This window comes from Nicotiana tabacum, chromosome 15 (genome assembly GCF_000715075.1).
Source record: "Nicotiana tabacum cultivar K326 chromosome 15, ASM71507v2, whole genome shotgun sequence".
Lineage (NCBI taxonomy): Eukaryota > Viridiplantae > Streptophyta > Magnoliopsida > Solanales > Solanaceae > Nicotiana > Nicotiana tabacum.
Genome location: NC_134094.1, coordinates 100,559,361 through 100,570,286, shown reverse-complemented (window position 1 = coordinate 100,570,286; position 10,926 = coordinate 100,559,361). Strand labels below are relative to the sequence as shown.

At 35.6% G+C, this 10,926-nt stretch overlaps 1 long non-coding RNA gene across 2 annotated transcripts; it reads right to left on the bottom strand.

The window, feature by feature from the left end:
- Nucleotides 1-3,935: 3,935 nt before the first annotated feature.
- LOC142169910 (uncharacterized) lies at nucleotides 3,936-8,008 on the bottom strand. Of its 2 annotated transcripts, XR_012699545.1 has the most exons (6): nucleotides 7,874-8,008; nucleotides 6,404-6,530; nucleotides 6,051-6,330; nucleotides 5,861-5,974; nucleotides 4,542-5,157; nucleotides 3,936-4,196 (listed from the first exon to the last, which is right to left on the bottom strand). It is a non-coding gene; the product is annotated as an uncharacterized LOC142169910 (long non-coding RNA). The 2 variants fall into 2 exon arrangements; XR_012699544.1 differs by having other exon boundaries at nucleotides 3,936-5,157.
- Between the last annotated feature and the right edge of the window lie 2,918 nt (nucleotides 8,009-10,926).

Below are 10,926 nucleotides of genomic sequence, written 5' to 3'. Positions count from 1 at the left end.
GTGCCAACTGGACGAAATAGGTATAAGCTGGCGTCGACCAAATTGTCGAAGGACTTGATCGATGGCATGATGCTCGACTATATCGAGACACATAAGTGGGATTCAAGACATACACATATATCGACCGGGGGAGCAATATCTGGCAATCCAGTGATGAGCTCGTCGTTGTATGGCCTCCATATTAACTATTTATTAAACAAAAGAATTATGAGTAAACGCAAAACAAATCAAGCATTATCAAACAAACTTAGTCATATATTTACCTGAGCGTCTTCATGTAAATCCAACATATCTATGTAATAAGAGAGATGATGTAGAGCGTCGACCTCGGGGGCACGGCCTCGCCTATCTACCCACCTCTTAGCAAGTGGTAGAAATGGTGGAGGTGGTGCATCTGGAGCTATCGATGGGAGAGGTGGCTGGATTTGCATGAACCGCTCCCAGGCCCAAACCTAATATTGATTGTGGGCGTAAAATTTAAGTCACTTTGTACTATCTCTATTATAATCATGAAAAGAATTGATAATGTTATCACCTGCAGCAGCGGAATAAAACCGGCGATATCTCTCACGGCGCCCATAGACGACCGGCACATCTGCCTATAAGGGTAGGCTAGAACAGCTCCACCCCAGTTGTAAGTCTCCGCAGGATAGAAACTGGTGAGCCTCTGCAACATATGTAGATAGTCCTCTCTCGTATAATCCCTAAGAGCCTGCGAGTAGCTGAGTGCCATACCATCAACGGGCAACCCGAATAGAACCTCCACATCCTCTAGCGTGATGGTAGCCTCGCCGATAGGTAGATAAAATGTGAGAGTCTCTGGTCGCCACCGCTCTAGCATAGCTGTGATCAGGGGCCAGTCGAACTGCAACCGGCCGATCTCTATAATCCGGTAAAACCCCGTGCTCTCAAGGAGTGTAACTGTACGGGGATGAAGTTTGCGGTCCCTAATGAACACCCAAAGATCGTCTATACGTCTGGGGTGGAAGGTCTGGGACAGCAACTGTCCATCCCAGATGTGTCAAGACCTATGGCCACCCTGGAGCAAAAGTAGCTCTCGAACAACAGATCCAGGATGCACAAGGGGAGGATCTATGACGATGTCTGTAAATTAAATAATACTCCATCGATTCCAGCTTATGTGAATCTATTTCCTTTTTAGTCCGTTCCAAAAATAATGATCCCTTTCTACATTTGGAAATAATATAGCTTAAACTTTCAACTCTACCTTTAATGAGAAGCTTTTATAACCATACAAATACTCTGGATCCCTTTGTGACTTGTTTAGGACCACAAATTCCAATAGTCTCCATTTTTTCTTAAACTTCGTGCCTAATCAAACAGGTTAACATAAATTGGAACGGAGGGAGAATTAATTAAAGTATTTTTCTCTTTAATCGTTTAACATCTTTAAATTTATTGCGATATTTTTTATATGAATATTTAATCGATAAATTTTCTATATTATTACTTAGGGTGATAAATAAAATAATTATTTATATGTTAGTTTCTTCGATATTTTGACTAAAATTCGGCAGGGGTTATGTTTGAAATGTCATTTTGTTTTTCAGATATTTTTGGGTTATTTAATTTTCTTAACTAATCATGATATTTTTAATAATTATTCATATAAAAATACTAAAAATGTAATACTAAATAATATTCAATTTATTTCATTCGTAGTGATTTGTTTGTTAACTTTTATATTTTACACAAAAATCCGACAGCGTGTGTTTTGTACTGTCAACTAATAATTTTATGATTCATATCTAATATTTGATTGTTATCTAATAATACATTTAATAAACACTTAATAATTGATTAATATTTTATCCATAATTGAGTACTCTAACCGAGTTAGTTAATGAGGGCAGTTTTTATTCTACACTAAAGAATCCTAAAGAGCACTAAAGTCACACTACTCTAAATGGTCATAAACAACATCAACTAACATAAACTAAAATTTATTAGCAATTTTACTAGGCTAAAGGGTTAAATAACAATAAAAGGCACAACATAATACTAAAGGGCACTAAACAACAATAAAGTCACATATTATTATATGTACAATACTAAAGTCAAATATAACACTAATTATTCAATAAAAGAACAATATACAATTTTTATAATTTTTTGCACATAAATAAACTAATCCGGATAAAAAAAAAATCAAAAACGATCACAAAAAGCATACAACACAGTAAAACAACAAATTAATCAATTATATACATGAGTTATACTATAAAAGTGATTCAGAATACCTCTTTTTAGAGTTTTTTTTAATTGAAATAGATTGAAGATTTGACCACCGAAACAGAAAATAAAAGAGCTCCACTATACGATAACGCCTTGGATCGGGTGTCAGCTCGCTAAAATAATGACGGGACATGATTTTTGGAGGACGGGTGGGCTCCAATGGAGCTTTAAGCTTTAAAAATAGGAGGGACCGTTTTCTTGGCTTCTATCCCAAAGAAGAAGACTGGGCGTTTTTAATACAGGTATAGCGCATCAAACATAGCGCATGTCACGACCCCAAAATCCAACTAGTCATGATGGCACCTAATCCAACCCGCTAGGTAAGCCAATTAACCAATAACCAATTTCAATAATAATTAAAGAAGTAATTAAGTAAAGAAATATATGAATCTAATACATTCCCCAAGAACTGGAAGTACAAATCATGAGCTTCTAAGAATAAAGTTTACAAAGAGGAAATGAAGTAAATACATAGTCTATTTGAATAGTACATAAACATAGTTTTGCAGATCTAAAGCTACCACGAACAAGAGGCAGGTACATCTTCAATCTAGCTCCCATCGATCACAGCAATATCAACAGCCAAAATCTGCACGCAAGGTGCAGAAGTGTAGTATGAGTACAACCGACCCCGTGTACTCAATAAGTAACAAACCTAACCTTAGGTTGAAAGTAGTGACGAGCTTGTACCAAGGTCGTGCCCCCACCAATAGCCAACAACAGCCCATAACATCTTAAAACAAATAATACAAGAAGTAACTCAGATAAAAAAATGCTCAGCAAAATCATGATTTCTGAAAATGGTTCTGCCTTTTAAGTACATCAGTAAAAACCTAAATCGTTTACTGAAGTTGCCGAAAATATGAATAAGTTTGAAAACAATAATTTTTTCCCAAATCCTTTCAACAATAAATAAGATATTTTTTTTCCAGATAACAAGTGTGAAATACCTCTCTATGTCCACATATCAATGTGTGTAAAAAGTCATGGATGACGTGATACCGTACAACATGAGGAAAAATGTATCTCTATGCATGTATGTCATGTGTGCATGCCAATGCCATGTATCTCAGAGATGAATCATGTACTCACACTCTCAGAGTACTTAATCTTCACTGTCTCACACTTTCCACTCATCATGCTCAACCACTCGGTACTGTATATGGCCCATACGGCCCAGGAAAGATCCATTCCGGAATATATACATCACTGAGCATCAATCACTCAGTACCAAGGAAGGGAAATCTGGCGCCATGAAGAAGATCCATCTCCAGGTATATAAATGCTTCAGACAAGATCCATGTCCAGGGAAGATCCATCCCTCAATATAATCAACCGCGCTCACTGGGGGTGTGCAGACTCCGGAGGGGCTCCTACAGCCCAAGCGCTATCATAAGCCAGATTCAGGCATAAATCAATATAGCATGCCGAGCAAGCAAAGCGATGCTCCAAAGATGCCATCCCGCACGTTCCCGGCCTTACTCAGTCATCAATCTCTCTAGTCTCACTCACGGGCTCACAACGTCATGAAACTAGCCCGACAACAATGATATGATACATCAATAAATAACAAATGAGACTGAGATATTATATGAATACATGAATATGACTGAGTACGAAATATTAATAAAATCAGTGAGATGACAGCAAGAAACGACCATTATGGGTATCAACAATATTGTCGACATAAAGACTAAACATAATATCTAGCATGATTGACAACTCATTTAGTTTATCACATGGTGCACGCCCACACACCCGTCACCTAACATATGCGTCACCTCAACACAAATCACGTAACACGTATTTCGGGGTTTCATACCCTCAGCTCCAAGATTAGAAGAGTTACTTACCTCGAACAAGCCAATTCCAACACCGAGTAAGCCAAGCGATGCTCCAAAATGCCATCCCGCACGTTCCAACCTCCGAACGGTTCGAAACTAACCAAAAATAACTCAAATAGATCAAACAATGCTAAAGGAACCAATCCCGATCGGAAAAGATCAAATCTTGAATCAAAAGCCAAAAATCGGCCAAACACCCAACCCGAGCCCGGACTTCGGAACCCGACAAAATTTATACAATCTAATAACCCATTCAATTACGAGTCCAACCATACTAGTTTCACTCAATTCCGACTCCAATTCGATGTTCAAAACTCAAAAATTCATATTATGAAATTTTAGGCCAAAACCCCCAATTTTCCTCTTTAAATTCATCAATCAATTGTTAAAAACGAAGATGGATTCATAAAATGTTATCAAAACCGAGTAGAGAATACTTACCCCAATCCTTATGATGAAATTTGCTCCAAAAATCGCTCTATTCCGAAGTCCATAGCTCAATATGTTATAAAAATGAGCAATCCTCGAACTTATAACTTTCTGCCCAGCGAATCCGCATTTGCGGACAGATCGTCGCATCTGCGACCACCGCTTCTGCGGTAAAGACTTTGCTTCTGCGAAACAGCCTCACTCAGCAAAACCTTGCACCTGCGGTCCTTAATTCGCTTCTGCGATTGCGCTTCTGCGCACTTGAACCACATCTGCGGTTGCGCAGGTGCGTCCAAGCACTCGCACTTAAGATCCTCACGCCCAGCTCCCTTTCATTCCACAAAACTCTCTAGGCAGTTTAAACAAAAGTGCTCACACTTTTATGAGCTGAAAAAATTGTTGGTATTTTGAGGTTTTTTATAGTTTTGATTTCTCTTTTATGCTAAAAGAGAAAATGAGGAACAATTCCCAGTTTCCTTTCATTCTCTTATTTCTTGGTCTGTTTTTGTTTTTATTAGTTCCATCTTCTTCTGCTCAGTTAGTTCCAGCTGTAAATAGAATTCTTTTCCAAGTCTTTCAAATCTAAAAAAATTGTCATTAGTTTCACTTGAATTGTGGTGTCCATTACCTGCCAAGATTAGTAGATTTCACTCACTTGAGGTACTAAATATTAGTTCAAGTAGTACTAAGTATCAACATCCACATACATTTTGTGAAAAATAAGCATTAGCTGTTAAGCTTATTCCAAAAACTCATGATGAGAAGAAACAACAATCCACTATCAAAATTGGTGTTGTCATAGGATTAATTGTTGGCATTGTGGTAGTGGTGAGTGCAATTGGATTGTTGATACTTTTCAAAGCAACAGAGAGAAAAGAATGCTCATATCACTGATAATTAGGAAAAGATCAACCACTTCGATAGCACCATGGCTCAAAATAGGCAGTCTAAATTTTCAAGGCCCCAACAATTTTAAATCGATCTATTTACTGTATTTGATGGCTTCAATGCCAGAAGTACCACTCAGATAAGAAACATCTGAGTAGACAATCGAATTCTTTCCTATTCATTCCTCAAAATGCACTTTTAAAAATGAAATTCTCCTTTAGAATCCTCTCTAGTGGTTCTAAAGACCTGAAGAGTATAAGGTATGCATAACTATTCCATTGAAGCTTGTTAAGTTCAATTTTCGAAAGAGGTACACTCATCAAATATAGGCTGTTTATCTGATAATCCCTCTATGGTAATATGCTTGATTAACTAATATATTAGCTCTACGATATGTTAATCCACTTAGGTATCAAGAAAGTTGTTTATCTGAAGATGCTTACATATGTCCTCGCAGCACGCGGCTCGACCCCTTCTTTTGTACCGTCCTTTTTCTTTTTCATATGTTTGTCCTCAAAAATCTCAGCATAAGTCACAAGTCTCCCTTTTTTTTTTTGCTGCAAAAAAAATTTAAGTTAGATAAAGTTCAATCGCATATATTTAAAATCAAAGCAAATATAATAAGAAAGTTACCATTCTCCTTCGATGGGTCTCCATACTAACTGAACTCCCAGTGTGCAATGAGCCACCTGTATTGGAGGCCCGGGCAGCCTTTCCAGCGTTGCTCCTCTTCTTAAATTCTTCAGAGGCCCAAATCACATTAAGTCTATCTCATATGTCTTTTAGTATCCAACTGGGAATCTTTTGTTCGAGTCGAGCCTTATACAACATATTTTTAAGCCTATCACTACCTTTTTTTCTTGAAATTATGACTTATTTGTTGATGATATTTGGGAAACCATGCACACCTTGTCTACAAATAATTTAAAATATTAGATGAAATAAGAGTAATTTGATAAATAATATAAAATTTATTGGTTTCGTACCCTAAATTGATTCCACATCTGGTCTCTGTAAATGTACGGTATATCTGAGCATTTATTCCAAGCATCTCGATAAAATGCTTTAACACAATCCACAACCACCTTCGTAGATTCATTGGAAGGAACAAACCTGCATTAAAATTAACATATATTAAAAATATATTCAAATAAATCCAAGATAAGTCCAAGATATATTCAAATAAATCCAAGATAAATTCAAATTAACATAAGTCCGATTATACATCCATCTACGATATGCAAGCTCCATCTACACAAATAAATCCAAGATATTTAACACAATATATTACTCAAAAAAGTCATTGTTACCAACAGAAACAAATGTTGTTGTTAATGTTCCATTATAGCATCATCCTTTAAGAAGTCTATAACTTCTGATAGTATTTGAAGTATTAGAACTATAACTTATATATGATAGTTAAAAACGTTTAAATTACATGTTACATTTACACCCATAATATACAATTACTGCAGGTCACTAATCTTATATGATGGACTAATCATAATATTTGATAGATTACATAAAAAAAAAATTTGTCAAGCCATGTTACATCTTCACACATAATCTACAATTATTTCAAGGCATCCGTCTTGCATTAAATTTTATATTCAACTAATTACAATATTTGGTTCTATTAATATCTCCATAATAACAAAACGTGAAATTTCAAATTTCTTCTGTAGAAGTAAATTACAGCAATCATCCTTTAACTAAGCAGAAATTTAAGAATATTCCCCCACTAATATAGTCATATACCTAACTGCTTTCATGCTGATTTCTCAAAGACCCAGAAATCATATAAGAAAATCCAAAACAGAAACCAAGAATATAGCTACACACATAAGGGGTTTTCCCTAAAAAGTAGAAATGATAGTTCCAAATGAAAATTTCAAAAATAAATTACCCAAAAAAAAACAGAACAGCAAAAAAAGAACAAAAATATAAAAGATATTTTTTTTACTTAAACTCAGTATATTCATATGTTGAAATTGGAATATCATGATTGAAACACATAATAACAACTCTTTTTGATGTATGTTTGCATTGTTCTCTTCTAAAATTACATTTACTGTAAAAATTGAAGATTCATGAGCGCAAACTAGCATTTCACTTAGAAATACACAATTAAACCCACTGTTTTGATATTTCACTTGAAGTTCAGTATTTGTAAATCTTTATGACCAAACTAGTTTGCAAATAGTGAATTAGTTAAGTATTGAAATATTTGAAAAACAAAAGTCATGCCCAAAAATATCTTTAAAATGGATCCGAGTAAGGGCTCAAAATATACATTGATGATATAACAAAAGTCAACTTTGTATTTCAATTGAGAATTTCTCGAGAGTCATCAAATAGGGACAAAGGGTTTAAGCATATGAAGTTTATGGCAGCATTTTCCCTTGTTAGGGAAAATGGAAAACATATAAACATAGAAATGAACATAGAGATCACACCTGTACGGTGGAAGCTTTGCTTTTACTGGGTTTGCCTTTGTCAGCCTTTGCCTTGTCCGCCCGTTTGCCTCTGTCAGCCGCTGAGATAGTGTGGAAGACATCGAAAGAGAGAGAGAGAGGAGGAAAATTGGGGAAATAGGGCGCGCACATATTGGGGAAATAGGGTTTTGGCTTGAAATATTAAATTTAGATTTCTAACTACCGTGGTCGCAAACCCACTTAAATATTCTTTTACCATTTTAATTTTAACTTAGCGACCGACGCAGTTTCTTTGTTGGTCAACTAATATTTTTGACTTTTTATTGTCCGACCGAATTGGTCGCAAAAGTGAAGGCGGGAAATTGGCGCGCTATTTTCACACTGCTTTCGTCGGAATAATAGTCTAATTTCTTTTTTTAAAAATGTAATAAAAATTCAGATCTATTTCTGACTATAACAATCGCAAAAGTAGTCCCATTAGCGACTACTTTATTTTCAGTCGGAAATTTTAGTCACAAATTAATATTTTTCTAGTTGTATAAATTATGATTGATATTAGTACAAAATAATTTTACGATATTTGGAACTCGTTGATATGGAGAGATTTGTTCTTCATTTTGTAGTACCAACTATTATTAGTTCCTTTTTAAGCACAAAACATCGAGATCATATTGTTTCGAATATCATTTCAAATCTGAAAGGGGTGTGAACTTCTCACTACTAGAAATTCGGTAAAAATCGATCAAAAATACCGATCAACGTTGGTCGGTAATGACCAAAAATCGACCAAAACGTGACCATTTATGTGTGGACGGTATTTTTGTGGTCGGAAAGGAATACCGACCAAAGTTGGTTGGAAATTACCGACCAACTTGGTCGGTCAATTAAATTCAAAAAAAAAAATATTGCAAAAAAAAAAACAGACCAAAGTTGGTCGGTTTTTTCCGACCAAAGTTGGTCGGTATTTTAATTATGTAATAAAAAAATTCACCATCTGGGAATCGAACCAGGGTCTGTACTGTGGCAGGATACTATTCTACCACTAGACCATTGGTACATTTTGTTTTAAGATTGTCTTTTATTTGATTTATACTATTTAATTGTATTTTCGCACGAAAATAACCGACCAAAGTTGGTCGGTTTTATTAAAAAGTAAAATTACCGACCAAAGTTGGTCGGTTTTTTTAAATGACCCGCCGAATTAACCGACCAATTTTGGTCGGTTTTTTTAATATTAATTTTTATTTATTTTAATTAAAAAACCGACCAAAGTTGGTCGGTTTCTTGAAACATAAATTTTGCGGGACTCAAAAATAGTTTCTCGCATTTTTGCGCCAAAGAAAACCGACCAAAGTTGGTCGGTTTCGTAAAAAAAAATTTAAAAAAAATATTTTGAAAAACCGACCAACTTTGGTCGATTTTTTGACCGACCAAAGTTGGTCGGTCGACCTTGGTCGGTTTTTGTCGAATTTTTTAGCAGTGTCTTTTAGCCTAAAAAAGAGTAAGATAGAATGTTGGGAAGTCAATGCTTGTACCATATTATCCCTTGAAAAAATATAATAAATAAAAGACTAAATATAACTGTACATAATTAAATGCAAGTGTACATGAGGCTTGCTAACATATTTGCTTCCGTATAACCATCTACTGCTAAACAGAAGCTCTTTCTATTGGCTGATAAAGATGAAATAGAGGTTTACAGAAGTACATATCTATGTTCAATTCCTAATGTTCAGGGATTTACGTCCGTGCTTTTTCCCTACTATTCATAATTACCTGTTCTTTTTCTGCATAACGGTGATGTTGTCTTGAATTCTTTGCTCGCTTTGGTGCTAGTCGATTATCTATCTCTAGAAATGCAAGTCTAAACTGTTCCACCACGAGCAACTCTTCTGTGCTTGAAACTGATGAAGCTGATGTTCTAGGTACAAATACAGATACCGCGCCAGTCTGACTTGTCGTGAGCCTGTCCGAATAGTCCTGCGCAAGTCCGACTTGTCATGTGCTTGTCCGATTTTTCCTGCACCCGTCCGACTTTGTCTTTGAATTTGGCTCAAAATTGTCCGCTTCACGATATAAAGCGGACATATGTAAAAGGTGACATACCCTCTCTTGATAAACATAATATACAGAGGGTAAGTTGCAAATCTACAATTAAAGATTCATGTGTTATACAACATTTTGTTAGATGTAGAACTATCAGGCAAAAAAATTTGTAGTTCAAGCAACCAATATTTTAAAATAAAACATTGATTCCAGGGGGAATCGATCCCCCATCTTTTCCAGCGAACCTACAACCCTTATCGTTAAACCAAGACCCCTTTTGTTATTGGGTTTGGCAGTATATATTTATATAGATTTAGTAAATATTTCAATACAAATACAGGGTTCCGAAAAAAGTCATTGGGTTCGCCCGAATCCGCACCCACTATTGTAGCTCCGCCCCTATTTAGAAATCTGTATTTAATGTATTTCGAGCTCATTTATACATAGACAATTATTCATGAATTTGTATCATGTGTTGCGCCTGTCCAAATTGTCCTCTGCATGTCCAACTTGTCCTGCACCTTTTTGACTTTGTCTTTGACATTAGCTCAAAAATGTCAGCTTCTCCATATAAAGCCAGCATATATAGAAGGTGACATACCCTCTCCCGATAAACATAAGATAGTAAGTTACAAACTAAAATGAAAGATTCAAGTGTTATATCTCAGTTTGGTAAATGTAGTATTATACAAGCTTAAAAAGTTTGTAGTTCAAACAATCAAAGGGAGAAAAATGAGTCAAAGATCTTGTTGCTTAGATCTCTTTGAACTTCTTAGGCCTCAACCTGTTTCTTACTATCCTCGAAGGGGCTGTACAAATTAGAACTACGATATACCTACGTGTAAATTTGTGTGAGAGAGAATTAAAAGAGAAGTCATATGCTTAAAACTTGATAATCTGATGAATACACGACTTATGCATATGTGTCAAACACACTATACACACTTGCCCTACGTGGGTCAATTTCTAACTTGAGAATATAACAGTTCTAACTTTCTAACTCTAATACTTCATGTTCTAACAAAACC